We start from the raw sequence: 21,240 nt of genomic DNA on the forward strand, positions 1-21,240 counted from the left end.
AATTTTAATGCCTTGCAATCATTCCTTCATTACAGAAGCCTATAAATCTCATCAACTTTATCGATTAAAAAATTAACCCTAATAGTTCTTCATGCCAAAGAAAGAGCATTTCTAAATGTCATAGTCTGGTATTTCTTCTTATTCCACCTCAAAAAAGCAAAGGAAGCTATACTTATTCTAAAATCCTTGAGAAGCAACTGAAGTCTTATTCTCGTACAAGTTCTTAGAATAGGATTTGGAAGAAAATCATAGCAAGATAAGATTTCTAAAATAATTTATATGCAAATTATTTTTTACATATCCATAAACATCACGATCTTCAATTTTTCTTATTTGTGCAAAGAAGAGTCATATCTCTTATGGGCTTGTCTATCTTTGAATCCAAGACTACATTATTCTTTGTTATTCCAAGGATTGTGCCTTCTGAAAGTGTGGATTAGCTCAGATAAAATGGAATTTTCTCAGCTCATGTATACCAGGGAAGCACATGTTAATTTAACAGAGTTTCTAATGCTTAGATGTTTATGAGAACTTGATTGTGTTGGGCACATTGCTCATTATTTCATTACTGATTTTTGAAATAGACCTTGTGTTTAACATTGGACCCCTCACTTACTCACTAAGAGTTATTCACTTGGCAACTGAATGCATCTGGGAAGTTGTTGGAACTGAAGGAAGCAAAAACGAAGCAACTGTGATCCTAGATTGGCCTATATTAGCTAGGCATGCCCAATGTCTTAAAAAAGCTATGAATTCCAATTCTAGTTCTGTCTCTTTCTGTGTAGCTTTGGTTATAATTTGAGGTTTCTGATACTCTGTTTTTATATAAATCCAGCCTGAGTTATTATTAGGAGACACCTGAGACAGGGTAACTTTATAAAGAAAAGAGGTTTATTTAGTTCACAGCTCTGGAGGCATAGGGACCTACTTCTGGTAATAGCCTTTTGGCTGGAAGAGGCCTTAGGTGGTAAAGGGCATTCCATGGCATGAGACAGGGAACACACAGCTGCCCCACTCTTCTTACCTCTTCTTATAAACCCACAGTATTCAGTCATAAATGCTCCATCTAATCCCAAACACCTCCCACAGTTTCCACCCATAAAATCATACACTAGTTTTATTTAGTGTCCACATTTTTAATACCTCAAAATTGGCACTGAATTTCAACACATGAAGTCTTGAACACAAACTATACCCAAACCATAGCAGTTTCCTCCTATACAAATAATGAATCTTCAGTTAATTAAATTCAAAAAATTACTTGTATTCTATTATGCACTTTGATAGTTCTTCTCATGTGTTTTACTCTGTAGTAACTCCTGATTTTGTGCAGATACTGATGCTCAGATTAGGAACAGAGTATATTCAGAGTGATGACATAGCAATTGGTAAGTTTTCTTAGTTCATTTAATTATGGGCCATAAAAAATTACTGAAGAGTAATTATCCTCAAAATAGACCAATTAGTTGTACCTTATTAATTAGCATGACTGCTGTGCTATTCTTTCTTACTGTAGACTCTGCCTACAGGAGGGCTAAACTTCTAACCTAAGATGCTTGCATCTATCTGTAAGCTCTGTGTGTGCAAAGAAAGCTTTAGTTTCATTTTCCTCTCTCTATTTGTACATTGCAGCATTCAAACTTAACTATGTCCCTTGGACCAAGACAGAAAAAAAAAAGAAAAACACAAATCTCTTTGAATCAATATTTAATAAGCAGTTTGCCATCAACAAAAACAATGTTTTGATTAAAATAGAAATATGAAGAGCATTATGGTTTAAATATAAAATGTTCCCCAAAGGCTCATGTATTGAATACTTGGTCCCTAGCTGGTGGTGTCTTTTTGGGAAGTCCTAGAAACTTTAGGAGGTGGGACCTAATTGGAAAGAGTAGGTCTTGGGGCATTACTTTGAAAAGAACACCAAGTGTTTGGTACCTTCGCTCTCTGCCATGAGGTGAACAACTCTCTTGCACCATGTTATCCCACCACTATGATGTTCTGCTCAAACTCATAGGACCAAACATCCACCAGCTGAAAAACTCTGAAACTGTAAGCCACAATAAATCTTTCCTCTTTAAGTAAGAGTAAGTCAGATATTTTGTCACAATGATACAAAAGAAGATAGTAAAAAGGGTATGTAATTGTGGTGAATAAAAGATTGCGAAGTTGACCTGACAATTATAGCTCTGACTATGTCATTAGAACAAACATGTCAAGGAATGAAAAAGATCTGGAAGGAACAGAATATGTAGAAATAACTTTACCTGAGTGACTGCTAGCATGTATAGTTCAGATATATTTTCAGGGAATCTTATAAATGAAGGCAAGATGCTAAGGTAATATTGTAAGATGTGCATTTCTTGCAGGCAAAAAACACTGGGATCTTGTATTTTTTTAAAAATCAATCTGTCATTCTGTGTCTTTTGATTGAAGAATTGAGACCATTAACATTGAATTATTATTGAAAGGTATGTATTATTTCATTTTGAAATATGCAATTCTTTCCTAATCTACATTTGCTTATCTACTCTTCTAGTGAGGTATATTCTTTCATGTATTCTCATAATTGTGCTTATCTTCTTGTTCTGCGTGTAGGATTCTTTTAAAATATCTCCTGCAATGATGGTTAAATGGCCAGGAATTCCTTTGTTTGTGTTTATCATGAAAGTTTTAAATTTTTTCTTTAGTTATGAAGAACAGCTTTTCCACAAAAGTAGTAAGCTAAGTGGAAAGCTATTTTCTTGCAGAGCTTGAAGTGCATCATTCTATGCTCTCCTGGTTTTTAAAGTTTTTGTTGAGAAATCTGCTATTATTCTGATGGATTTGCCTTTTTATATAATGTGGCCTTTCTCTTACATTACATACATGCATGGAAACACCACAATGAAGCCCTTTACCTTGGCAATTAATATATGCTAATGAAAAGAAGAATGGAATTATGTTAGTTTTAGGAACAAGAAGCAACTGGAAATCATCATGTTAAGTAAAATGAAGTCTCACAAAGATAAGTATCACATTTTCTTTGTAAATGTGGAATCTGGGGGATGGGAATGGACATGAAATAAAAGAACTACTAGGGAGTAGAAAAGGGAAAAGGAATAGGAGGAGGGAGAATATAGAATGATTATGATGATTGAATATGATCAAACTACATTATATGCAAATGTGGAGAAATATTGAAACTCCTTACTTGTGTAACTAATATACATTAATTTAAAAACTAATACTTTAAGAAAGATCTTGGGGTAACTGAAGAATCTAGTGTTCTGTGTTACTGGATTTGGGAGAAGTTAGAAGAAAGAAAAAGACAACTGGAAAATACTTTAGAAAAATCAACACAGGGTTGGTGGAGTGGCTTAAGTGGTAAGATCGCCTGCCTAGTAAGAGTGAGGCCATGAGTTCAAACCGCAGTGCCACCGAAAAAGAGAACTCAACACACTTCTTCATTCAAAAATCTACTAAAGTTTTCATTTTTAATTATTAGGTTATTATTTTTCCTTTTTCCAAAGCAGCATTTAATAAACTCAATATTACACATAACTTACTTGATCAAATTTCCCCCGTGGTTTCCAAATCTATATTAACCATGTGAAAATGGAGAAATTAGTAGAGGCATAGCCAATCCAATATAGTCAAACTGTCATCTTTAGTTCAACAGTCTACTAATGACATAACCTATTATTTCTTGAAACAAACACATCATATTTTTTTTCCCTATTGAAAATTTTTGTAGTGGTCAAATTTAAATTACCCATCATCATTCTTTAGACTTTAATCAGACTCATTATAATAAATACCATTAAACATTAAAGTCTAGAAACCAACTGGTTCAGACCAAACTGGGTTCTCATATACTATCGGGCAAATGTGAAATATCATAACCACCATAAAAAAAAAAAAAACTTTACAGTTTCTTAAAAAGTTAAACATACGCTTACCATGAGACTAAGCCTCCCAACTCCTAGATATTTCTCCAGAGAAAAGAAAAGTGTTACCATGCAAAATACCTGTATCTAAATGTTTATAATGGTTTATTCATAATTGCCAAAACCTCAAAGAAACCAAAATGACCTTCACCACGTACATTAATGAGCAAACTGTGCCCATGCGTATAGTAGAAAACTGAGCAATGAAAAGAAAAAACTGTTGGTTCATGGAAAGAATAAATAGAAAAATGCATATTTCTGAATGAAAGAATCCAAACACAAAGGTGTATATAACATATGATCCAATTTATATGAAATTTTAGCAAAGACAAATCTATATCATGAACATGGTATGATTCATCAGTGATATCAAAGAATGTGAGTGGACAAGGGGTTTGAATGCAAAGAAACAGAACAAGGGAAATTACTGGATGGTGTAAATGTTCTGTATTATGATCATATTTGTAGGTAGCCAACTTTATGCATATGTTGAGGACAAAAGAATGATGTATATTAAAGAATTATTCTTTGTAAATTTTTAAAAGATCAAGTAGGATGTAGAGGAAAACCCCAAATGGAATATAGACCATACCAAATGAAATAATTATATTACACATGGATAATGACAACACACTGAAGGAATTTGTAGGAAAAAAAGAAAAACTTATGTAATTTTGGAAAACATCTTGATTGGGTAGTGTAAGGCTAAAGATCAAGTACAAATTCTCTATTCAGGTTAGAAAGTGGTTTTTCATAGGAATATGATATAGCAGTACTAAAATTAGGGGTTACTAGGGTACACCAACTAAATGAATATATTAAAGTAATCAGAACAGGACTTTATATTTGGTGGTGCTGGGGTTTGAACTCAAGTCTTCAGGCATGCAAATTTGGCAGTCTATACTTGAGCCATACCTCCAGTCCATTTGCTGCAGTCATTTTGGAGATGGGGTCTTGCAAACTATTTGCCCAGGCTGGCAACAAACCGTGATCAACCTGATCTTAAGCTTCTCAAGTAGCAAGGATTATGGGTGTGTGCCACTGGTGCCCAGCTAAGAGTGAAATAATTTCTGTTGGAAAAAGATGATATATATATAAGAAAGGGTAAAATAAGGTGTTGATGTTTGATTAAACTTGAAGAATTTTTAAATGGTAAATAGGTAGAAATGCTAGATTGATAGCTAGATAAATAGACACATACGAAAGGAATATGGACATGTGTGCTTTCATGGGTTACTACACAAAGAATATTTCAAAAGCTTTGTCAAATAAGGAAGCCTGGAAGCAATGAAATCACAGCAGCAATGTTAATCATACTGCCACATTTTTGGTTTCTAAGTCTCATTCACCAATAAAATCAATCCTGAACAGGTGGTGTGTTCAAGAGTTGGGCAGGAAACATTAGCACATAAGCCTTTAGAATGTAAGGACCATGCTACAAACAATGATAGTGCATGCCCAAGAGTAACCTGAAGGAGCTGCCCATAACCCAAATCAAATAACTATCAAAAATTTATAGCAAAATTTACAAATAACTGAATGAAATAATAATGTATAAGACACAGCTTCTTATACATTATGAAGAATATCATCTAAAATAGAAGGGAGAAGGAAATGTAAAATTACCACTAGAGCACCACAGTAATAATTATTTCAGGTATGAGCCACCAATGGATGAAAAATTAGTAAGCTTTTGGTGAAACAGCTTATTTCCAAAGTCTCAAGTCATTTAATTAATGCAAAGGGAAAATAGTATATTTTCATTCCTAAAACAAGGTAAGTGTCAATGGACTTCCAATCATTAAAGTTAACTTCTCCAATAATAAAACAAATCACCATGATGTACATGTAACATTGTTAAAAAAATTTGGCTTCATTAATATCCCTGAGAAATTACTAAACAAGCTCAAAATGAAGGTCATGCCTCAAATTAACTAGCCAGAACTCTTCAAAGCATGGAAGTCATGGAAGAAAAATAATGACTATGAATATTTTGGAAATTGAAAAGTAAGGAGGTTTGATATGAAATGCAATCCCAGATCTTAGATGGGAGCCTGGAACAATAAGTGGAAAGTTTGTGAAATATACATGAAGTACACAGTTTAGTAAAGAGCATTATAGCAGTCAACAATATTTTTAAATTTTTCATAATTATGCTATGCTACTCAATATTTTACAATTAGAAGATACTGGATGAAGGTGTATATGGAAACCTTTGACCTCACTGGTTTTTTTTTTCAAGGTTTTCATAAATCAAAAATTGTTTCAGAAATTAAATTTTAAAATGTAAGCGTGGTTAGTGTATAATTTAAGAGAAATCAAATCATTAGCTAACATTACTAATTGTGTGTATACCAATGTCACACACTTCTTGTGAGACTTAAGGGCTCTACTACATGAAGCTGAAAAACACTTTTGGCAAGTTTATTTATCTTTGGACAGAGAACATTGTACTGAATTAGGTAGCCTACAGCACATGGAAAAGTTGCAGAGAATGGTGGATAAGATGACGGGCATGCAGACACATGGCTTGTGCTTCAGTTCTGGTTGAATCACTCATTAGATGTGTTACCTTGGGAAAATTACTTAATTACTACAAGTCCCAGGAAGAGAAGGTTATTTTCCTACCTGGAAAGTTTGAGACAGTACTTATCCCTTAAGTTTATTATAAAAGTTATGTGGAATAAAATTTGTTAAGGACTTAGAACAGTGCTTGATTCCTACTAAGCCAAATTAGTGTATTAAGTTTAAAAATGAGGACATCAAATGCTTTCTTGTTTTTTGGGTTTCTTACCTATCCTCATACCTCCCTTGTGTGCTCTCGCTTCAACAAAATTAGAGATAAGGACAAAACAGTTTCTATTCAGAAATGAGGGGGTTGGGGGGAAAGAGAGAGGATGGGAGAAAGGGAGGGGGCAGGGGAAAGGAAGGGGGTGGGGGAAAGGGGGGAAGAAATGACCTAAACATTGTACACACATGTGAATAAAAGAAAAAAAAGTTTACAAATGAGGAAAAAGTGAGAAAAACAGAATATATGGTCTTAGAAACTCAAAATTAATTTTGAGTCACTAACACACATACAGGCATGGTTTTAAAACATTTTACCAAGCAATATACAAATAAACACAAATTAGCTTTGGTATTAAAGGCACTCAAAATGCTGTGTGAGGCAGTGATCCCAGCCAAGTGGTGTTAATCAGGGAATGTGAAAGATAAATCTTTTTTTTCATAAATATTATGTATCTGATGAAGCTCTCCTCAAGGGTACTTCATCATTTTTAATAAAGATAAATTTCACTTTTGAATAGTTAGCAAGTTTCAGTACTAATAGCAAACATAGCATATTTCACTTACCAGTATATTTGAACCAGCAGCTTTTGCACGTTCTACCTTTGGCAGTTGTATATACCCAGTGTCATTACAATTATCGCTTCATCCAGAAATTTAACCTCAATTTCCAAACTCTCTCTCCAAATAACCTCAAATTCCAAACTCTCTCTCTCTCTCTCTCTCTCTCTCTCTCTCTCTCTCTCTCTCAAATTGAAGCCTGAGGGTGCTTCAATTCTACAGATTTAAAATTAAATTTCTTTATATTTTCCTTAAAATGAATCCTTTATTCCATACCATTTTCCAATTATGTCAATGTGTAACTTCACAAGCATTTTAACCTTTTTCTACTAAATTCAGCAAGTTAGCATTCTGATAAATTTGTGTTTGTTTATTGATGAGAAAAACACACCTATCACTGACTACTGCCAGGCACTTGACTAAGTGCTAGGAATACAATAGCAAGTAAGACATTGTCCCTTCACATAAGGAATTATAGTAGAAGAGGTACGCTGAGCATTCCATCTGTTTTTCAAGTCTGCTATCATGCTTGCTTGCTTTTAGGCAGGGCCATGAGACTACTCCTAGCCAATGGACTGTGGACAGAATTGGGACCTGCCATCTTGCACTGAGGTTGTCTTCAACAGAGTTTGAGTTTTAACTACATGTAGTAAGTTCACTGCAGGAATAAAATGTGAAGGAATGATGGAAAATAAGAAACATTCACATCAAAGGCTTCAACTGATGTTCCAAGGAATCCTAGGGTTCACTGGGCTTTCACAAGTTGAAGATAAAGTACTGACCCTTTCTACTTACTTATCAACTAGTTATTAAAAGTGGGCTGCTCCTACTTTAGACCTAGACCTAAGAAATTTACTGCTATGGATTCAGTTGTGAGTCTTGAGCAGACAAGAATCTAAGTAGCTGAAATGAATTCTTGGTACTAAGGAGGAATACAGAGGGCACAACATATCAACTGCTATATCATAAGAACTTCAATAGCTTATTGTTGAGGAGGCTACTTTAAATAAAGCTAAACATTCATGTGTAGGCTATGGAAGGTGTATACTTTTGCTTTTTTTAGGTAAATATTTAATAGTAGAGTAAGTCACTTTTAAAACTGATAAGAATTAAGGGACTCTGTAAGTGTGTATCTTTTTCTTTTTTTGTTACTCTGCCCTATCCCATATATAGATAGATATATCTATATCTATATTTATAGATATATAGATATATCTTTATGCCAACACCACATTATTTTGATTACTGTTGCTTTATAAATCTCAAATTCAGTTAGTATGACTTCTCATTGTCTTTTTCAAAGTTATTTTTTGACTCATGTGCTTCTGTGCCTTTCCATATAAATTTTACAACAACCTTCTCAATTTCTATAAAACACTCTAGGATTTTTATTGGCATTGAGTAGATGTGTCAATTAATTTATGGAAAAATAGCATCTTAAAATTGTTGTGAATTAATTCATGTGGATGGTACATGTCTTCATTAATTTATTGCTCTATAGTTTTCTTCACAATGTCCAGTTTTCAGAATAAACGTCTTGTGTATTCTATTTATTCATAAGCTTTTCTTATTTTGATACAATTATATATAGAATTTATGATTTGCTTTCCATTCTTAATTGTCAATATGTAGAAATACAGTTGAATTTTGTATATTGGGTTTAGTATTCTGCAAAGTTGTTGTTGTTACTCTTGGCGAACTCATTAACATTTTCTGTAGGCAATTATGCTTTCTGTGAATAAATATTCCTTTCTGGACATTACTGGTTTTGCTTTGTGGCCCTAGATAAAACCTTGCACCTTTGGGATCTGTGTAAATTAGTTCCCTTGATGGCATTCAAAAAAGTCTCTTCATTTCCCTTATAATTGTTTCATTTTTTTCTTTTTGGTCTTCTGACTAGATTATTTCAAATAACCTGTTTCCATGTTTACTGATTCTTTCGTTTACTTGACCACTAGAAGTGAATTTTTTCACATCTCTTATTATTTTCTCCAACTCCAATATTTCTTTTTTATTGTTTCTCTTTATTGAAGTTTTGATTTTGTGCATTTATTGTTTTCCTGATTTTCTTCAGCTGTATGTTTTTGTTCTCTTGTAACTCACCAAGTCTTTTAAATGATTATTTTGAATTCCCTGTCAGGCAATTTGCAAGTCTCCATTTCTTTTCAGGTGGCCACCATATATTTTTCTCTGATTACATCATTTAAAAATTCTTTATTCTTCATATAGTTTTGTTTTGTTGTTTGTGCATTTGAGGAAGCTGATTTCTCTCCTGGTCATCATGAGATGATGTTGACAGTGAGAAATCTTCACTGCTGAGCAATGTTAGGTATGAAGTAAGGTAGAGCTTCTTAAAAAGCTATAATTTTTCTAGAATAAAGATTGAACATTTGAGATATGTACAATACATGTATCCTTTATTTCTTCTCCTCTGTCCTGGAATAAAAGACTCAGTTCTACTATATGTATGTATATATTTGTGACAATGGAGTTTGAACTCAGGGTCTCATGTATGCTGGGCAGGTGCTCTTACTGCTTTAGTCACTCTGCCAGCTCTTAATATATATATTCCTAAACAATTAATATATACTAATTAAAGAAGAAGATATACAAAGTATCCCTCATGCCTCTATCTTCTCCTCTCTATGATGCAAGAATCCTGGAAAACAGTTGTCTACAAACAGTAACCTGGAGGATATTGTGCTGTGCTAAGTGAAATAAACCAGGTATAGGAAAACACAGTTCTACTCTTATGAGCATGTAAAAGAGTCATATTTACAAAATTAAAGCAGGAAATATAATAGTGATTGTCAGAAGCTGGGGGTGATGGAGAGCTGTTGAAAAGCTGTAACGTCACAGCTATGATCTATGAATGGGCTCTAGATACTGATGGTAAATCCTTGCCCCTAACAGTTAACAGTCCTGTATTCTATGCTTCAAATTTTTCAAGAAGGTAGATCTCATGTTGTGTGTCCTTACAACAAAAAAGAAAATAATACAAAGTAAATGAACAACACAAAATTCTAAGGCACACAGAAATCTTCAAAAGTGTTATTAGATATTTCTATTACCTTGGTTTTAGTGATGATGTGCATGTGTCCAAATTTGCCTCTAGCTAAATATGTGCAATTCTTCATATGTCAATTATACCTCAATACATATGTTGAAAAATAAATGGTGTTTTCTAAGAATAAAAAAAGGACTCAGTTCTATCCTTATTTTCGCCTTTCTTGCAGAGCTGTGACAGCTTTGCTATGATGATGTTCTCTTTCTTTATTGCTAACTCAAGCTCTGCTGCTGTCCAGTGCTTAGTATGAGGCAAGATAAAAACTTGCTCCATAGATGATGGTCTAAGTCGCTAAGGGTAATAACTCCTTCACTTTATTCTCTCTTTTGTAGAGGAAAAGCCACAGTTCTATGCCTATTCTCAATGTGTCAGGTATAAAGGGTGTCCTCTGCCTTTTGTTGCTAGCTGTCACAAACGACTAGTCATTTAATACTCAGTATGAAGTAAGATATAATTTAGTCTCATGGAAGGCACACTGAGAAGTCAGAAGGCAAAGCTGCTAGGAACAAACCTATCTCACTACCCCCACCATGGGAGAAATCATGAGCTGATCTGAGCTTCTCAGTGTTGAGCTAGGCTAGTTTGGGAATGATTGATCCAGGTAAAATGAAGTAACTCTTTATACACTCATCAATGCAACTGTTGTCAGTCTATCTTCCTCTGAAATGTTTCCACATACCTGTATTCTAAATGTCTCTTAAAGGTATTTTGGTTACAGTATTATTGCCATATTAGTATTTCTATGGACAAACAAAATCCAGAGCCTCTTCTTCCACTGTCTTCTGTGCTCTTCCTTATTTTATGCAAAGATAAATTGCTACTTAGTGTCCTATTCTCTTTGCCTATTTCTATTAACATTTCTTGTGTAGGTATGATAATGATAAACCTTTCTGCCTCTGCATATCTGAAAATGTATTCATTTCATAAGTTTTGAAAAATGGTATATACTTTAATTGTCATATACTGTAATTTGGTACATACTGTAATTCTAGGCTGACAGTATTTTTCTTTAACAAGTTAAAGGTTTCGCTTCACTCTCTTCTGTTTTGTATTATTTTCACTAAGAAATTTCCTTTTAATTTTAGTATATTATCTGTGTATAATGTGTTTTACTTCCCTAGATAGCTTTTTTCCCCATTGTCAGTTTTAGGAAACTTTTTATAAGGTGCCTTGATGTAATTTTCTTCATGTTTCTTGTGCTTGAAATTGGTCACTTGGTTTGAGTCTTTGGCTGTCAAATATTTTTCTCTGTCCTATCTATATTTGGGGGTGGGGTTCAAATTAAAAGTATATGCTGTTTGAAATTTCTTACATCTCTGTGATATCCTGTTCATTTTCTCTGCTTCAATTTTATAGTTTTTATTTCTCTATCTTCAAGTTCACTAATTCTCTTCCTATGTTGGTTAGTCTGCCTGAAATCTCACCCAGATTGTCCACATCTCACATTGTTGTTTCACGTGTGCAGAAGCTTTGGATATTTTTTGTACATATTTAAATTAAAAATATTAATCTTTCCTCTAGGTTCATGATAAATTATAATAATGCTTTTATAGTAACACTCTTTATATTTGTAACAATACTTTTAGTAACATTTTTTATACCAGCTCTGAGTTTTTATGAGTTGACATTTTAAATCTTCATTGTAGATTATATTTTTCAGCTTTTTGCTTGCCTGATATTTTGGATTTGATGACACATGTAGACATTTCTTGTTGAATATTGGATACTTTTGTGTTCTAGAAATAATTTGGAGCTTTGTTCTAGGAAGTAGTTAGGTTTTTTGGATATTACTTGGTATTAATCTTTCTTAGGCTAGAGGAGAGAAACACTTAGTCTAGATCTAATTTTTCTCACTGTTAAGGTAAAATCTCTCTTGTTATTCTTTCTAATGCCCCTTTAGTTATGAGACCTCAGCATATGGGAGTAGAAACTATTCCTGGTGCTCTAGGAGATGTGTGGATTATTCCCTTAACTAACTGTATTGGCTTCTTTTCTTGCAGTCAAAATTTCAGTATATAAGTGAAAACCTGAGAAGTGTCTCTCCAGATATCCAGGGTACTTTCTAAGGCAACTGTTCTCCAGTGTCCTGTCTGTTATTTCTTGCCTATTTGCCCTCCCTAGACTCCCATATTTTTTCTGTTCAACTCTGAGGCCATCAGACTCCTAGTGTTTACTCCCTAATCTGGACTGTAAGCCACTCCTTCCACGCAATAAATAAGGGAAAATCTAAGGTTCTAGTAATTTGCTCCTATCCTCTTAGGAATTAATGACTTTATCAACTGATGTCTAAATTATTAAAAAACTGTTCAGGTTTTTGTTTCAAGTAAAAGTGTAAACTTAATTGCTGTTACTCCATCTTGGCTAGAAAAAAAAGTCCATATTATATTTTTGAGAGAATTGTATTGGTTAAAAACTATAACACCACGACTCTGAAATTAAAAAGTATATTTGGGCCACTAATCTTTCTCAATTAGTTAAGCAGGTTAAGAAAATGGTGCAGTTCTCAAGGAAGGAAAATCATCTATGATTGTCTCAGTTGTTAGCAAGGAAACTAAAGACAAATGAAGTCTCGTGTAAAAAATACAGCCATGGAGAAAAATGACAAAGGAGAGTTCTTCAGAAACCAGAATTGGAGACTAATCAAAGACTGTTCAAAATTCTGACCTATCATAAATTACCCAGGGCTCCCAAGCTTTCCCTTTGAACATGAATGGCTATTTTGTAGTTGTTCCTAGGTGTTGAGGATCTTGTATATGTTTTCCAAAAGTGCTGGTTAGCTTTTGCATAGCTATGACCAAAATATTCAAAAGAGCAGCATAAAGGAACGAAAGGTTTATTTTGGCTTATGGTTCCAGAGGGTCAAGTCTATGTTTGCGTGTACTCAGCAGTTGGGCATGTGTTCACATCCCCGGCATCTCCACCATTTTGGAGTCTCCATGGCAGCCTAGATTTCACATTCACAGGTTCATGTTTTGTCCTCTCAATGGCTTCCTATGGGGATCCTGACCTTGCCACACATTTCCTGGCCTCACAGAGCTTTCTTTGAAATCTGGGTTAAAGTCATCATTGTGCTTGCCTGCAAACAAGTATTGTATGTCTCCAACTAGCTTGAGTGGTAACCGGGCCCCCGAGGACTCAGGTACAGGGTGCATACAGGGCACCTGAGCTGTCTTCTCAAAGAAAAGTTTCAAACGATTTGAAACCTCTATACACTTGTGATACATGAGATCCAGTCAATTCCTGAGATGTTCGTGATGCATCTTACCTATAGTGTAAAGTATTTGAATTCTATTGATTGATTGATTGGTGGTACTGGAGTTTGAATTCAGGTCTTAACACTTGCTAGTCAGGCACTCTACCACTCAAACCTTATCACCATCCCTTTTTTTCGCTTTAGTTGTTTGTCTTATAGGGTTTCGTGTTTTGTCCCAGGGCCAGCCATGTGCTATAATTCTCCTACCTATGCCTCTCCTGTAGCTGGGATTGCAGGCATGTACTACTAAATCAAGCTTTTTTTTCAGGAAAGGGATCTCTAAGTTTTTACATAGGCTGGCCTTGAACTATGACTCCCTTGGTCTCTGTCAGCTGACTAACTGGAATTGAAGGTATAAACTACCTACCTTACCTGGCTTTGATTTCCTTTTAATGTCTCTAACCTCTTTAGTAATCATACCCTCATGTCATGCAACTTTAATACACTCCTTTTCTGGACAAACTGCACGTTTTTCAAATATTTCTGATCTGCTTTTTTAATTCCAATTCTCATTGTATATTTGACTAAAAGAAGCCAGAAATAACTATGCCAGAGAGGGACGCTATGATAGGCTGTCTTGAAATTCTTTGCCAGACTATAACATAAATGGCTTCTAGTTCAATGCTGAATAGAGTTTTCATTTTCACCTAAAACATGAGCTCAGTCTTTGCACCCACAGTTCTATCAGCACTATGGTCTTCTTAGCTCCCACCAGAATCACCCATTAAGCTATGTGTACAGAAATCAATGCTTTCTTTAGCATCCTTCTGCAAACTCTTCCAAATTCCTTCTGAAAGCCATTTCCAAAAGCTTATGATCCACATGGTTAGGTAGTCAGAGCAACAATGCCATTTCTATGATACTAACTTTCTATGTTGGCTTTTACATATCTGTGACAAAAGTACCCAAGATAAAAACTTGAAGGAGGGAAGATTTATTTTGGCACATGGTTTCAGAGGGTTCAGTCCATAGATGCTTGGCCACATGAACTTAGGCAGAACATTATGGTGGCAGGAGCATGTGGAAGAGGAAGCTGCTTCTCTCGTGGTGAATAGGAAGCAGAGCAAGGTGAGTATAGGAAAGGGCCAGGGCAAGATACAGACTCCAGGGACATGCCCTCAGTGACTTACTTCCTCTAACAGGGCTCCAGCTCCTCCTTTTTACTACCTCCCAATAGTGCTGTCATTAGGTCAGAGCTCTCAGGGCCTGATCATTTTTGAGAATGCCCTTACAGTCATACCCAGAGGTGGGCTATACTAATTGCCAAGGCATATATAACATCAGTGAAATTGATGATCAGTATTAACCAGCCCATTGTAAAAGGGAAAAAGCTAAAATAGGTAACCATAAGGGCATGTTAAGGTAAATATAGTGATATCACCAAATACCGGCTTCATAAAATTTGCCAGTTCCCTTACTGTGAAGCGGGGTTGTGTAACCTGTAATCTGTGTGTATATGCAGAAATAATACATGTCAGTCTATGGATGAAGGAATAAAAAGCCCAGTCTCTATTTCATGTCTTGCCTTTGAGAAAGCTACACTTTCCACAAAGTGTAGCCACAAAATGGAAGCGCTCTATCACCTCAGGGTTTTGAATGACTCTACAGAGGAAAGTTCTCCCTCTGATCTGCATTGGATATGTAACAGGGGTAGGAATTAATGTTGTGTTAAGTCATTAAGATTTAAAGATTTATTTTTATCATAGCAAAATACAACCTATTTCAAGCAACAGTATACATGCATATATAATGTATTATTATATTTTACAATTACATGTATAGAGATCCAAGATGGTGGATAGGGTAAGGAATAAGAATTCTGAGCTCTGTGACTCCAGAAACCACATCAAGATATGGGAGCTACACTTGGGCAACTCTGATTGTTTCTAGCCAAAAAATAACTCCCAACACATTAGGTGCACATAAAATTCAAGGACTGACCCTTAAAACAGCTTTCAATTGCACCTAACAACCAGAAAAATCTTGGTGTGGCACTGCCACTTGTGAGTTTCTGCCCTGGGAAAAAAGGGTCCCTGACTGTTTTTCCCTTTTCTTTTCTTTTTTTTTTAAAAGCAGAAGACAGATCATCAAACAGAATTGAACACTGTGGCATCCTGGGCCCTTAACCAATGGAAAGCCTACCTATGCCCTGCCTCACTGAACCTAGTACCAGTAAGGGTTTGCCTTGAGAAAAGTAGCATGCTATTTCTCCTAGACAGCTGGTTTCAAAGCTGCCTGCAATCTGCAGATCCAACAGGTGAGCAACACACACCACATACAGCTCCCCTACCCACCCCCAGAAACATAACCCAGCGCAGTCACTGGGTAGATTGAATCCCTTCCTCCAAACAAAACTGAGCAACATAATCAGTGAACTGCAATCTACCACCAACGGTGGGGGTGGAGTGGAACAGCGAATGAGCCTTGGAGAACAGGGGTGGGGCAAGGAGCCGAAATCTCAGTGAAGGAAGGAAGGAATAAAGGCTGAGAGTGGGGGTGGGGTGACAAGCCAACCTACCAAAGTGGAGGCATAGGTAGTCACTGAACTAGTCTCATGGGACTGAGGGTGGTACTCAAAACTGAACAGCCCCACCTTGCTGGGGAAGTTGCTGACCAGACAGAGTTGCAGCAGTAGCACAACACAGCTGCTGCCTGGCGCAAACAAAAACAGATCAGACCACCTTGTACAAACTGGTATTAAGTTACCTCTGGTCCCAATTGCAACCTGCCCTATGGACAGAAGAAACCAAATACTGCTCACAAGCCAGTCATCTGGTGAGACCACTTCAGACTTCCTGCTTGTAAAGGATAGCCCATAAGACCAAGAACAGTGGAAATAAAAAACTTCCAGACATCTTCTCCAAAAGCTTCCAATAAGAGGGGCAGACCCTTCCCCACAAAGCCAAGAATACCAAGTGCTAATACCAGGATTGGATGTCAAAGGAATAAGTCCAGAACTTTTACCTAGCAGATTAAACTTTTTATTGTTGTACTTATTCTTTTTTTTTTTGTATTATTAGCCTCACCATTACTATTTTCTTATCCTTATTCATAACACCTTCATTTTCTCTCCTTTTCCTGTGCTACAATCCATTGTTCTCCCCTCCTAACTATTCTTTCTTCCCCTTTTATCCACTTTCTCCCTGTCTTCACCTCTCTGCATCCTTCCCCAACCTGTCACCACACTACCCCTCCCTCCTACACACTCACCACCTGCTGACTAGCCTACTGTACTAACTGTACACAACCCCAGTCCCCTGCAATCCCTAACACAAGCACCCTACACTACAATGGTGGAAATACACCTAAATACACACAAGGGCCACAAAATCCAGCAGCCCCCATAGCTCTTCCCCCACCCACACAATCCTCCCCTTCCCATGCCCCTTTTTAGCACCACCTTTACCAATTACCCAAGTTTCTATCTCTAGCCAAACAACCATTACCCCTCCACAACTCCCACTGTTATAGATATTGTCATCAAGGATTACTTTATATAATACGTAAACAACTGGTGTGGCATTGAACCTGTGAATTTGTTATTGCTAATTTATATCTCCATCCCAGGATCAGAAATAGTGCATCAACCTAGCAAACAACTAAGCCAGTCACAACACAAAAATTAAATCGGGGGAAAGAAAATAAGCAATTAAAACCACCAATTAAGAACATAGTTGCGCAGCACCAATTAAAATGATGACGAGAAGAAGGCAAGGAAAATATACTCCTCAAAAAACAATTCAATAGAGGGTTTAGTGGAAATGAAGAAAATGAATACCCAGTTCCTGACTCAAACAAAATAATGATAAATGCCAAGTGACATCTAGAAAAATAATCTCAAAGAGGAAATCATTGAGGACATCACCGAAAAACTCATGGAGAAGCTACAAGGCATGGTTAACCAGAAAGTACAAGATGCACTCAAGAAATTTCATAACACCCCAAATAAAAATTTGAGAAGACACAGAAACAACTAAATGAACTCAGAGAGGACTTCAACAAACACAGAAGTGAAACAAAAGAGACTACAAAAGAACAGATACATGAAATAAAGAAGATAACAAAAGATATGAAAGAGGAGTTGAACAAAGATATGGAAAACTTCAGAAAGAAGAATCAAACAGAAATCCTGGAAATAAGAAGTCTCTTTAGTAAAACAAAAAGCACAGTGGAAGGCCACTCCAGCAGATTAGAACAAGTGGAAGACAGAATCTCAGAGCTCAAAGAAAAATTAAAGAGATAACAGTAGAACTCTTAATCAAACAACTCAAGAGCTGTGAAAAGAATATGCAAGAACTCACTGACTCCATCAAATGAGCAAACCTGAGAATCATGGGCATTGAAGAAGGAGAAGAGGTGCAAGCCAAAGGGGCCCATAATACATTCAATAAAATAATAACAGAAAATTTCCCAGTCTTGAGAAATAATTGCCCATTCAGGTACAGGAAGCCTCCAGGACACCAAACAGACTTGACCAAAATAGAACATCCCCACAGCATATTATCATTAAAACAACTAGCAAAGAGAACAGAGAAAAAATATTGAAGGCTGGAAGAGAGAAAAAACAAATAACTCAAAATGTAATTTTTTATTACAAAATTGTAGAATAAGAGGGTAGAACAGTTTCTGCCTGGAGGTGGGGGAGGAGGAAGTGGCCCAAATAATGTATACATATGTAAGTAAATGAAAAAATGATAAAAAATAAAATAATAAAAAGAAAAAAAAACACATATATAAATTGCAATATGTATACATTTTACCTTTATAACAATTTCTATAAGGGTAGATTATCAGTTTAATTTGTTAACAGAATCCTAAATGCCATGTTACATACTCATGATTGCATAGTAAAAAATGAGCCAGGCTTTCAACCCAGGATTGCCTTACATCAAAACCTATCATTTGAGTAAATGTATTACCAGAACTTGATTCTCATGAATCCATGGGAAAAGAATGACTAGCACAGGGTCTGAACCAAGAAAATTAGAAGTGACCATTTATTGTGGCAATTATAGGTTTTGCTTGATCTTAGAAAGAGTAATTTAAGTGAAAGAGTAGAAGTTTGTCTGAATTGGGCTAAACATTATATTGATAAGAAGTAATGGTAGAGATGACTCAGTTTCTCAACCTGAATGAAAATCATGTTGTGATCCACACTCCTTGTGTTCACATACTCACACACAAATACATGTGTAAACACACACACTCACACCTTCTCTATTATGCTAATACATGATAGGGAATGGATTTGGAAAGAAAAGCCCTGCTCAATGGATTCTGATACTCCTCTCCCATTCCCTTGCTTTGATTGAGAGTGAAAGCTACAAGAGAGTCTTATAAAAAGTTTTCTCTAAAGACTAGATACGAAACTACAGTTGATTGAATAACTTTTTATTATTCCTACTTTTATTGAATAGGTGTGTGATTCTTTAGATATTAAATAAAGAGAAGTAAAGATGTCATGATTTCTATGGGTAACTATACAATAAGGAGATGGAGAAGAGTGAGGTGGTGTAGACTATGAGAGAAGGTGTCTTTTGCACTAATAATGAAATCTTGCAAACAGATGGAGACTATTCCTTGTCTGACCAACCTTCTAGGAAAGAGTATTAAAGGGTTTGAACTGAGTATTACTCCTAAACTTTCTTCACAGTGGTTCCTTTACTCCCAACACCATTTACACTCTCTCCATCAGGATCAGGAGTCGCTGTTCACTTTATTGCTATTCCTTCCCCTCACATTCTATATACAGCTTTTTTGACAGCAAGAAAACCTATGTTAGTCCATGTTCCATTACTGGTAGCACAATGTCACATACCAGGTATGTTATAGAGAAAAGAGCCTATTTTGTCTCATGGTTCTGGAGGTAAAAGTTCTCAGTGATTTGTCTAGTGATAGCTTTCTTATTGGCACAGGGCATCCTATGACCACAGACATGGAGAGTGCCTGTCTACATTTGTTTCTGACCATTTATTCTTTTCTTATAAAGCCATCATAAGCAATCATTGAAGCTACCCCAGTGACCTTATCAAATCCTGTTCCTGCCTCTAATCACCATAGTCAGATTTAATTTCTGTGCTCTTAACACTTCACAGTGGGGGTTAAATTTCAACACATGAAGACTTGGAGGAGCCACTAAAATCATATACAAATCATAGTAGAGCCCCCACAAAGAAGCAGAGAGGCCAATGTAGGACAAACAACTTTTGCACCTTGCTTTATTTCATCATCATATAAAGCTGAAAGGAAATATGAGATTTAACAAAAGAATTATAATATATACCAAAATAAAAACCATTAAAATTATGATGAACATGACTATTTATTATTCAAAAGCAAAACATTGGATATTCAGCATCTTTGCAAAGAGTCCTCAGGTGTGCATACCCTGATCCTTCATACTTCTACCATATGGCTCTCCTCTTGGAAATACAGCAGATCCTTAGTATGTACAGGTATATATTTCCATGGAGATTATCACTGAGGAACAACCACAAATGCTCAGAGTGCATAGAATTCAGTACTCTAAAATTACTCAAATTTACCTACATAACACATACCATAGGTCTGAGCATCTACATCTTGAAACTGCATGGAGTAGGCTACACTATTGTCATAGAGCTACTTTTGTATGCATTAATATTTCTCATCAAAAGCTAGATCTTATTTCATACTCTTTATTTCAAATATTGCAGATGCTTGATTTATTTTCCCCATAACATTACCCAACTTCCACTAAAGACATGCTGCCTTTTTACAAATCTCAAATTTTCACATTATCACTTAATTTAGGCACATTCACTTTTGACCTTGCTTTTGGGGCACCATTTGCTTTTTGGGAGGCATAGGTATTTTCACAAAATTAAAGGCAGAAGTAATGGCAGAAATAACTGTTTAGACAGATCACACAGTAATTTAAAAACCTCTGACAATAATTCAAGCTGTGTAATGCTTGAGTGGGAATTTAAAAATTTGTTTTTGAAGTTTCTTTTGATATTTTATTTATTATTTTTTGGCCATGCTTGGTCAAAACCATGTGTAATAACTATGCAAATAAGAAGGTTTACTGTACTCTTTGCCATCATTATTTGGTCCTTTATTTAATTGGTTACCTTTCAACAAACTCTTCCCCACAACAGAGATTTATGTAATGCTCAAGAAAAATTCTTCTTCATGTCTGTGATACTCAGTCTGAAGGTATGCTATGTGTGCTCACACAGTGATACAAGAGTGACTACCTTTGAAGTATCATTTATGGAAAAGGAGACATGGGACAAAGAAGGGCCAGTGAAGTGTGGACACTGAAAACCTCAATTACAATTGCATATGAGTATGAGTTTGCCATGGCTCACTCTTATGGTGCATGTTATAGACATTTCTTACTTTCCTCTGTAGGAGGATCTGTGAATAACACACACACACACACACACACACATACACACACACACACACACAGAGAGAGAGAGAGAGAGAGAGAGAGAGAGAATTTTTTTTTCTTTACCTAGGGCAGACTTTCTCAGTGATAATAATGCCAAAACCCATTACAGACATAGATTTTTCTAACTGCTCAGCATTTTACACTTCTCCAAGACAAGTGCTCTCTAAAGAAGTATGATATTATGCACCAAAGTTTTATTTCTTCCTCT

Source organism: Castor canadensis, chromosome 15 (genome assembly GCF_047511655.1).
Source record: "Castor canadensis chromosome 15, mCasCan1.hap1v2, whole genome shotgun sequence".
NCBI lineage: Eukaryota > Metazoa > Chordata > Mammalia > Rodentia > Castoridae > Castor > Castor canadensis.